Genomic DNA, 8,722 nt, shown 5'->3' on the forward strand with positions numbered 1-8,722 from the left:
TTTTATCAATTTTGGCGCAATAGTCATTAAGAATAAACACACAATAAACAAAAGACATCGTGTATATAAGACACATTTTCTATGAAATTACTTTTCATACAATTGCTCAATTAAAATCGTCATTTGTCGTAACGATAGTCAATTTTGTTAATATGAGACCGCAAACCGCTAATTCCGATGATTATATTGTTACACATTCTTGTCGAAGAGAAAGTATTGTTTTTACATAATCAAATCACAAAGTGCCGCCGCAGGTTTTTATAACACACCCTGGGGGCGTCCACACAATGTACAAAGGGTTACACAACACCTTTGTGTCTGTCGCAAATAAAATTTTATTTAAAAACACAATTTCGCAGTAGCTATACAGTAATATTCAGATTTTAATTAATTTTGTGTTATTTTTTTATTAATATCCGGTTTTAATATTAATTTACATAATTCTCATTTTGTAATAAAAGTATAATCGCATCGATATATATGTACTTAATAAACCTTAATGTATTCGTATAATCGTACGTAGAGCGGAAAAATGGTGACAAATTATCGTAGTAGAAAATTGCTGTCATTAATTTCAAGATCTTAATGCTCCGCCCATAGTTGAATGTCCCGTGTACTTAACTGTATTATAACATTTTATATTACTTGAAATATTTATATGTACGTTTTTAAATTTTAGTTTGAAGAGTGAGTGGTGAACTGAAATGTGTGCTTAGTTTAACAGCATCAAGTCAGCCTTTGTGTATATCAATCCATCGGAATTGAACAATAAGTATTTGTATAATAGAAGACCAATTAAAGAAATAAGTTCCATTAGTGAAAAGCTAATGAAAAAGAATTAGGAAACATTTTTTAACCACGCGTGAGAGAGTACTTCACGTCAAATAAACATTTATCTTATAAACAGGTTCTAAAATATAATTTCTTGTTCGTGAACCATATACTTAAAAAAACGAGTTGAGCACAAGGCCTAACTTAGCATAATCGGCATAGTAACAAAATCGAAAGGATATTAAAAACCGTAGGATATAAACGTCAAAACTAAAACTTGTTTTGCATCTCAGATGAGGTGAGTCATTGCAGAATAAATTACAACTGGAATCGTATATGTGTTTGTAGTATTATCACTTAGTGACAAATATTTGTATGACCTACAAACGCTCGCTCCGAGGTCGAGTATTGTGAGAATACGTCCTTTGTAGTGCGAAAACGTTGTTTGATACAGCTTTAACATGTATCCTTCTGCGCGAATCTAGAAAAAGATTTATGCGGGAATATTGGTTGCTGTGGGCTTCGTATTTTTGTGTCGCGTAGTTTCGCAATTCATTTGCATATGTCTCATTGATGTATTATATAACACTCCATCTGTTCAAAAATATTGCCTAGAAATTATGTTATTGCTGAGAGTCGAGGGCTTTCAGTAAGAAAATCAATTCTTTTTGTTTCATTGGTTTAATGGTCTTTGCAGAGCATAATCACAATTGTTTTTTCAAGTGAATATTTAATTGCAAGGTTTTATTGTTTTATTATGTTTACAAGTTTTTCTACTAGTTACACTAGTAGTAATTAAAATTAAAAAAAGACTTCAACAAAAAAGGCTAATAAGCCTATGAGTTGACTCTATCTCTACAGGTTTAGAATACATTGTCTACACTGAACAAATTAAGTGATTCATTCATGGATTTTTCCTTGTTTGTGTAGATAGCAAAAATATATATTCCCCAAAGAATTCCCAACGTTACCGATAAAATGAGTAAAGAAGGAAAAAAACAATGCCGGACCACGTAGCAAAGGTCGTATAGTGTTTCTAAGTAAGGTGAGGTGCCATTAAAATATTTGAAGGACACAAGCCAAGAGTCCTTATAAAGGACCTTTTGCCACTTCTAGTATACGTCCGCCGCATATAACAGTACCTATTATCACTGGTCATTATGGCTGGGAATTTGTTCTAGATAAAGAAAATTTTGATGATGTAAATAAAAAAATTTAATAATAAAAGTTATATAGATCTTATTAGAAGGAATATAATATATTTCTTCATGTAAAGAGAATTTCGATTCGATTTGGTATTTAATTTTATCTGTTTGAACGACGGCGTTTCAAAGTGGATTTATTAACGTGTAATCAATTTTAATTTTTCCGATATTTTTATTGACATCGTTTACAAGCTCAATTGCTCTTTATTGATTCGGAGAGCCCTAAATATTGTTTATGCGCGATCATTCACATCGTTAGTGTAATTGTGTGTACATGCGTTTCATGTTATGAAACTTGCGTCAGTGTCAATTCATAGATTTAACTTCACTGAGTTGTTGGAGGATAAGAATTGTCATTTGTAGTCTTAATAATTGTACATAACATTGATGCCAACTAAATCAAATTTCTAATAAATCCACCAATTCTCCATCCTTTTAATTAACCAGTTCTCCAAAAATCCACGTTCTAAATTACATTTCAACTAGGTAAAGCAATCAGTGGTTGATTGCTATTCAGAACGAGACCGATAGAATTTGGTTTAAAATTTACAGTTACATGTAATTTTGTTTAATTTACGACTGTCGGGTCATTGTCGGCAAATAATTTCACGGCTCAAGATAATGTGTCGTTTAACACCAATGTTCTAATGTAAGCCGTACAAAGCGTGGGTCGTTAGTGGCTGCGTGGGAACACCACCCAATTGTACTCGCTCGTTTCGGATCTGATTCAATCTGTTCATATTTCTTACATCTTGGGTTATTGACACTTGACTGCGTGTTATTTATTTGATTTACCACTTCACACAAATGAAAGGGAATGTAACAATAGAATGAAAAGTACAGTTAAAGATAAATGTTCTCTTTAAACTATTTATCTTATTCATGATAATAATGCCGTGAATTAAGAACGAGATCCGTCGTGACAAATACCCCTGAATTAAGGTTGAAAGCCGCCGAATTTATTCAGATACTTAGATAAGTTTCGATGAATAATTTAAATTGTATATATTTCATCGCATGAATTTATGGATGATTCAGTCTCGTTTTACTTCTGAACCAAGAAGTTATTAAACAATTATCGGATTACGTGCTATGTTTGGAAATTCGACAAAATTATTCTTTTAGAATGTTTAATGTTACACATTATGTTGGGAGTAAAAAGTTCAAACACATCAAAGTGTTTGAGCAATCCGTAGACTGGAATAATATGTCATTGACTTCCTTGATGCATACGAGACTAGGACATCCGTTAACCAAACACACGGTGTACCGTCTAACTCGTAAACATGAAGATGTTTTTAGAAGCCCGTTTATTTCGGCTTACTGTTATAACACTCATTAATCTCGTGACTGACAAAGAAGTGTTCTTTATGAATACTACGTTCATAGTCATGTCATTAAAATTCCACTTAACTAATACAAAAATTACGAACTAATTAAAAATGTAGAGCGACGCTCCCACTTGTGTAAAAATGTTTTGCAAATTAGCGCTGAAGTCGCCGGGACGGAACGCGTTGAAAATGTATTTGCATTCAGGTAAACATCATATCTCGCCAATAACTAAAATATATCTGGTCTATCATTGCCTATGAAACTTGTTCAATTAATTAAAGTAGTAATTATTATTTTATGAAATAATTAAATATAAATATAAATCATTCTAATTAGTTGTCGGCAACACGCTTTTTTACTATAAAATAGTTTGTAGTTTATTTACACGTGCGTCGTTTAATTTTACTACTTAGTAATTATGACCGCCTATTTGTAATTTGTTGTGGTTTCTTTTGTAGACTATTGTTGCTATTGTCCTACAGGGCTGCGAAGGAAACAGCAATTTGCGAGACAAATTGTCACGGACGGCAAAATAAGATTGTTAAGATTCGTAGTCATCATTCATTCAGTCATCGTTCATCATCCTGCCGTTAAAATCAGGTACAGTCACGAATCATGACATGTTTGGAATTTCTTTATTCAATCTTAAAATACCGATGAAGTGATTCAGGATATTTGAAATATGAGTGAACAAATTTAAAATTCTTTCGATAACTTCTGATACGTGTTTATTTATGGCGATGAGTTTCAGTACATAAATCGTATTTTGTAAGTTATATTGTTAAACATCGGCGTTTTTCTGGTCAAATGACAATAACGAAATGTATTTATAACTAGAATATTACGTATAGCTTAATCTTTATTGAAATCTTCATTGTTTATATATTAATTTTACCATATTTTTAAGAACTTTCATGGATTCAAAATGAATATTTTAGTTCCTGAATTATTTGTTACAGGCTTAATACTAAACATTTAAATTTGTTAGTATCTATATGAAAAAAAAAAATAGTATTGATAGATGCTAACTCAGGTATTCGCTAACATGACCAGCCGGAAATATTCAATTGAAAGTTATGTCATTGCATAACTTCTTGTCAGACGAGTGCACTTCGACTATCAAACATCCAATTTGAATTTGTAAGTGAACAACTTCGGTTGGATTATGGAAATACATATTTCATATTGTGAATGGATCTTACAAAATCCATATACTGTTTTAAATTATTTTTATATTAAAAGTAATCGGTGATGAGAACTCTTGGGTAGACCCGTTGAGTAACTTGCTTGAAAAGATTGGTTTATGTCAACACATTTTATCGGATTACGGGTACATTTTATATTCGACTGGAAAGCGATCATCGTACATATGACGAAACAGCCCCTATAGTTGCTCGTTCCAACAAAGTACTCTCCGAAATTAGCTTGTCTATATTCTTTAAAATTCTAGTAACCACGAAGTAATGCGGCGATTTCTCAATCGTTAATATCATATTTGAATTGTATAGGTTCATGTATCGTGTTTAATATAGTCAAATTGCTTAGACAGGATAAAAAAAAATTATGTCAATATAAATTGACAGCATCCGATTTCGTTTTATGTTAATTAGTTTTGCCAAAACGGATAAGAAATATTTATGTAACTTGCATGATGTAAATTAAGATCTAGATGACACAAGTCAACCTAGCGAATTGATTTGTTTACGGAACTATGATACCGGTAAGCATCTATATAAAGGAAGAAAGTCAGCCGTTTAAATACATAATATAGAAAACAACTCTATATGTGAAAGTGTATATTTTTTGTTTTACATTTGTTAATATTGAACCACGCTTCATACCAGAGAGCCAAAATCACAAGTCATTCAATACTTTCATAACACGAGGACATTGAATCATTACGCACTTTATATTCCTTTGTATTGGCATAGAAAGTGCTTGTCAAGCGTCGAGTCGTAAAAAAGACAATAGCAGCATCATGGAAGAGTCGGCAAAGCAATTTCTGAACGAAGAAATTAATCGAATGCCAAGTAAAAGCAATAATTGCTACCCATCGTTGCATGTGACTAATTATATTTGTGCATTAAATTGCAAATAAATATTTTTTTTTAATTAATAGGATTTCATTACTGATAATTAATTTATCGCTTTTAATAGACGAGGCAATTACATATAAAGTATATAAAAGTCATTACTTTAAAATAAAATAATCAAAATCAATTTCGACTTATACTTGGCGTAAGACAAAGCAAAATTGATTTTGATCCTGTGGTGTCTGAATTTTAATGAGAATTTCTCACATGTCCAGTGAATTCTCGCAATTATAAACAGCTCAAGCAAGCTGCGATTTGGCAATGTGTGCGTGCAGTGGCCAGGTGACGAAACTGGTTATCTTCCCTCTAGAGCGGTCAGGTGTGCATGCTTGCTTTAGACCTTAAATAATGCTGTGAACGGGGAACAGCTGATGTGTGTGTATTCTTCGTCTCTATTCATTTATTTGTATGAATTGAAATTCATAGCTCCCTACATTTATTGATTTGTTGGTTTACTCAGTTATTTATTGGATTTTAATTGGAAGAAGTTTGGGAGCTTATATTGATGTGTGTTTTCACAAAATTATAGGTATACAATCACTATCGTATTGGCATTTTCAACGTGTCAATTAATTCTGACGTATTTATCTCGTTAAACCCGTTAGTAAAGATTGGGAATCCCATTCCATGAAGTATGATAATACCGAAATCAATAAGACTGCAAAAACCCGTATAGTAGATATACTTGTGTTGATATACGGGCAAGGAATTCTTGTTTCGAGTCCCATTGTTAAAGATGTAACTGAAGATCGGGCACGAGGCCGGGCAGGTAGTCATATCTTCCAGTTAAAAGGATTATACGTAGCAGCAAAATATATTTGAGCCTATGTGTTTTATCTCCGAATTCTCTAAATCTCTTTTTATTTATTAAGATTGTACAAAAATAGCTAAGTAAATAGAGATGTTTAAGAAAACATAATGCAGGTACATGTATAAAACTATTTGCCCCTTTACTCTGGTAGTTTGTTTTATTGCTATTTATAGGATTTTCTTGACGATGTACAATAATTTTGTCCAATTAATTCCTATACTATATATAAGTTAGGCCCTTTACGGCTTTCTTTAAAAGCCTTGAAGTTAAAAGCAGATACATATTTGAATAAAATTAGGTATATTTTTTCCAGGTAAAGATTGTTGCGTGACTAACATTAAGACCCCTTGTGCAAAACTTTAGCTTGATAAGCAAGGATTCTTTGGATTCCGTCTTGCAAAATGATTCTCAAGGCGGTATTATAATTACTTTCAACGTAAAATTCAAATTTAAGATTGTTTTGAAGTTTAGTTTGATTGGTGTCTAAGTTTTAACATTGTTAAAAGACGAATCCAATGAAAATGTATGTATTTAGTAATAATTATATTAATGTATAAACAAGATGTTTTCCACCTTAAATTGAAATTTTATAATGCATTGTGTAGGGAGAACTCTATTATTTATTATTTTATTTTTGTTGTTTTGAATTTGGCGTTTGTGCTGAAATATCTATATGTGCCTTATTGTTAATAAACCATCAAATATTTCGTAGTGTAGAGTGATTAATTACATTTACTTAATCTCTTTCATCGCTTCGTAGCGTTCCTAATTGCTTTACTGTTTATTTACCGCAGTGCATGTATTCACTCGCCGTAGAAATAGTATTACGGTTCAGTATGTCAATTAAATCGATCTGTTGCTTCTTCTATTGAAGATCTACTGTATTGTCCATCTGTAATTATTAAAGACAATGTCCAATATTTGTTTATTTTGCGGTTTTAGAATATCACTCACCGTACGTAATTGGATTACAATCGCCAGTGATCCCGGTACAGGACCAATCAATATGCAAGCGTATAATCAACCGCACGGCAAGAGCTCCTCGGATGCTCGAAGCTGGGCATTCACTCGGATATCGATTGGCATGCTTCCCTATACAACAAAGATCACCAACACCTAAACAATCCAATAACAATATATGCAAACAGTGTCGTCCAACGGATGAATGGAACGATAAAGTGTTTCACTTGTCAATAAGCCACCGTCTTGCACTATCTACTTAGATATAGATAAAACACCAGTGTTGCTTGTTTTAACACACAAAATAGTATCGCACGCAGCACTATAGGCCGTGTAGTTTCACTTCAATGTCGTATCGATTGTAGACGGATTGAATTAAAACAATGGTGTACATAAAAACAATGCAAACTCGCGAGGCGTGCACCGCACGTGCCGCCCCGCCCGCGGTCGCCTCCGGACTGACGACCCGACGGGATGTCGGAGTGGTCGGAGTGTTGGACGATAGCGTTGAGTAAAGATCGCGCTCGGCAACATTCGCATGTTGCTCGCTGCGTTCGGACATCTGCTCAGTGCAACTGAGCAAGGTAACTCAATGGGTGGTTTTATTTTGAAACCGCAGCATGTGCCACGCCGACGTTCAGTTGTGTACGTACTATATGTACAGATGTTAGTGGATGGGTATTATGTACGTATTTACGTAATAATCCCATGTTTTATGAGATAATTACATACGAATTAAGAGCTGAAGTGGATATTTTTGGTTGAGAGTCTATGTTTATTATTACGATTTTATATTACGAATACCCAAACGACATTTATTCGATAATAATTTACTTAAAATATATCAAAGCACTTAATTACTTACGATTTGCATTTCATTAGTACGTGGCCACATCTACGCAGGGATATTTATGGTCACTGTGCCGCCATTAGAGTTACAACAAAAAGCTCACTTCAACCGAGACATTAACAAGGTTTATGAGTCAGTCCTTAATTTGGAATGCCGTGACGAGCGTCCTTGAATATTTTGTCCAGATTATTTACCTGCGGTTTCTTATTTGGGAAAATACGACAAATGTGTAGATTACATTATCTACTGGTCTAGTAAAAAAATTGCGACCATTGTTTTTATATGATACAATATGAACTCTACAATACACAAATGAAACGACTAATGAGAAAGACTTATTTTGCCATTGCTTTTTACTTTAAACGTTAGTAATTTTGTGTATGTAGAGTTTTAGAATGACTAAAATAATGTCCCTGCCCTCTTTTTAGAAACAAGATAATCCTATACCTAATAGAACCATAAAGTATAATTTGATATGCTTTCAATATCATTTCGTTTACTTGTATTTTTTTATCAAATGAGAATATGTGCTCATGTAGGTATACAAAAATCATATAGGTATTATCCTGTGGAACTTGTACAGACACAACATGCAAAGGACCTTAATCAATCCAATTGTCTCTTTAATTACATTGATTAACATACAACAGCCGATTAGTTGGAATCGGCAGGACAAATGCGGGACAATAGGTTTGGTTTT

At 33.1% G+C, this 8,722-nt stretch overlaps 1 protein-coding gene across 2 annotated transcripts in view; it reads right to left on the reverse strand.

Annotated features, from left to right (window-relative positions):
• LOC115451320 (ADP-ribosylation factor-like protein 4C) overlaps positions 1-7,652 on the reverse strand; it is a 48,320-nt gene extending 40,668 nt beyond the window's left edge. For both annotated transcript variants that reach the window (XM_030179617.2, XM_030179610.2), the window contains exon 1: positions 7,167-7,652. The gene's annotated coding sequence lies outside the window, so the exon portion shown is untranslated. The remainder of the gene's footprint in view (positions 1-7,166) is intronic.
• Between the last annotated feature and the right edge of the window lie 1,070 nt (positions 7,653-8,722).

Source organism: Manduca sexta, chromosome 15 (assembly GCF_014839805.1).
Source record: "Manduca sexta isolate Smith_Timp_Sample1 chromosome 15, JHU_Msex_v1.0, whole genome shotgun sequence".
Taxonomy (NCBI): Eukaryota; Metazoa; Arthropoda; class Insecta; order Lepidoptera; family Sphingidae; genus Manduca; species Manduca sexta.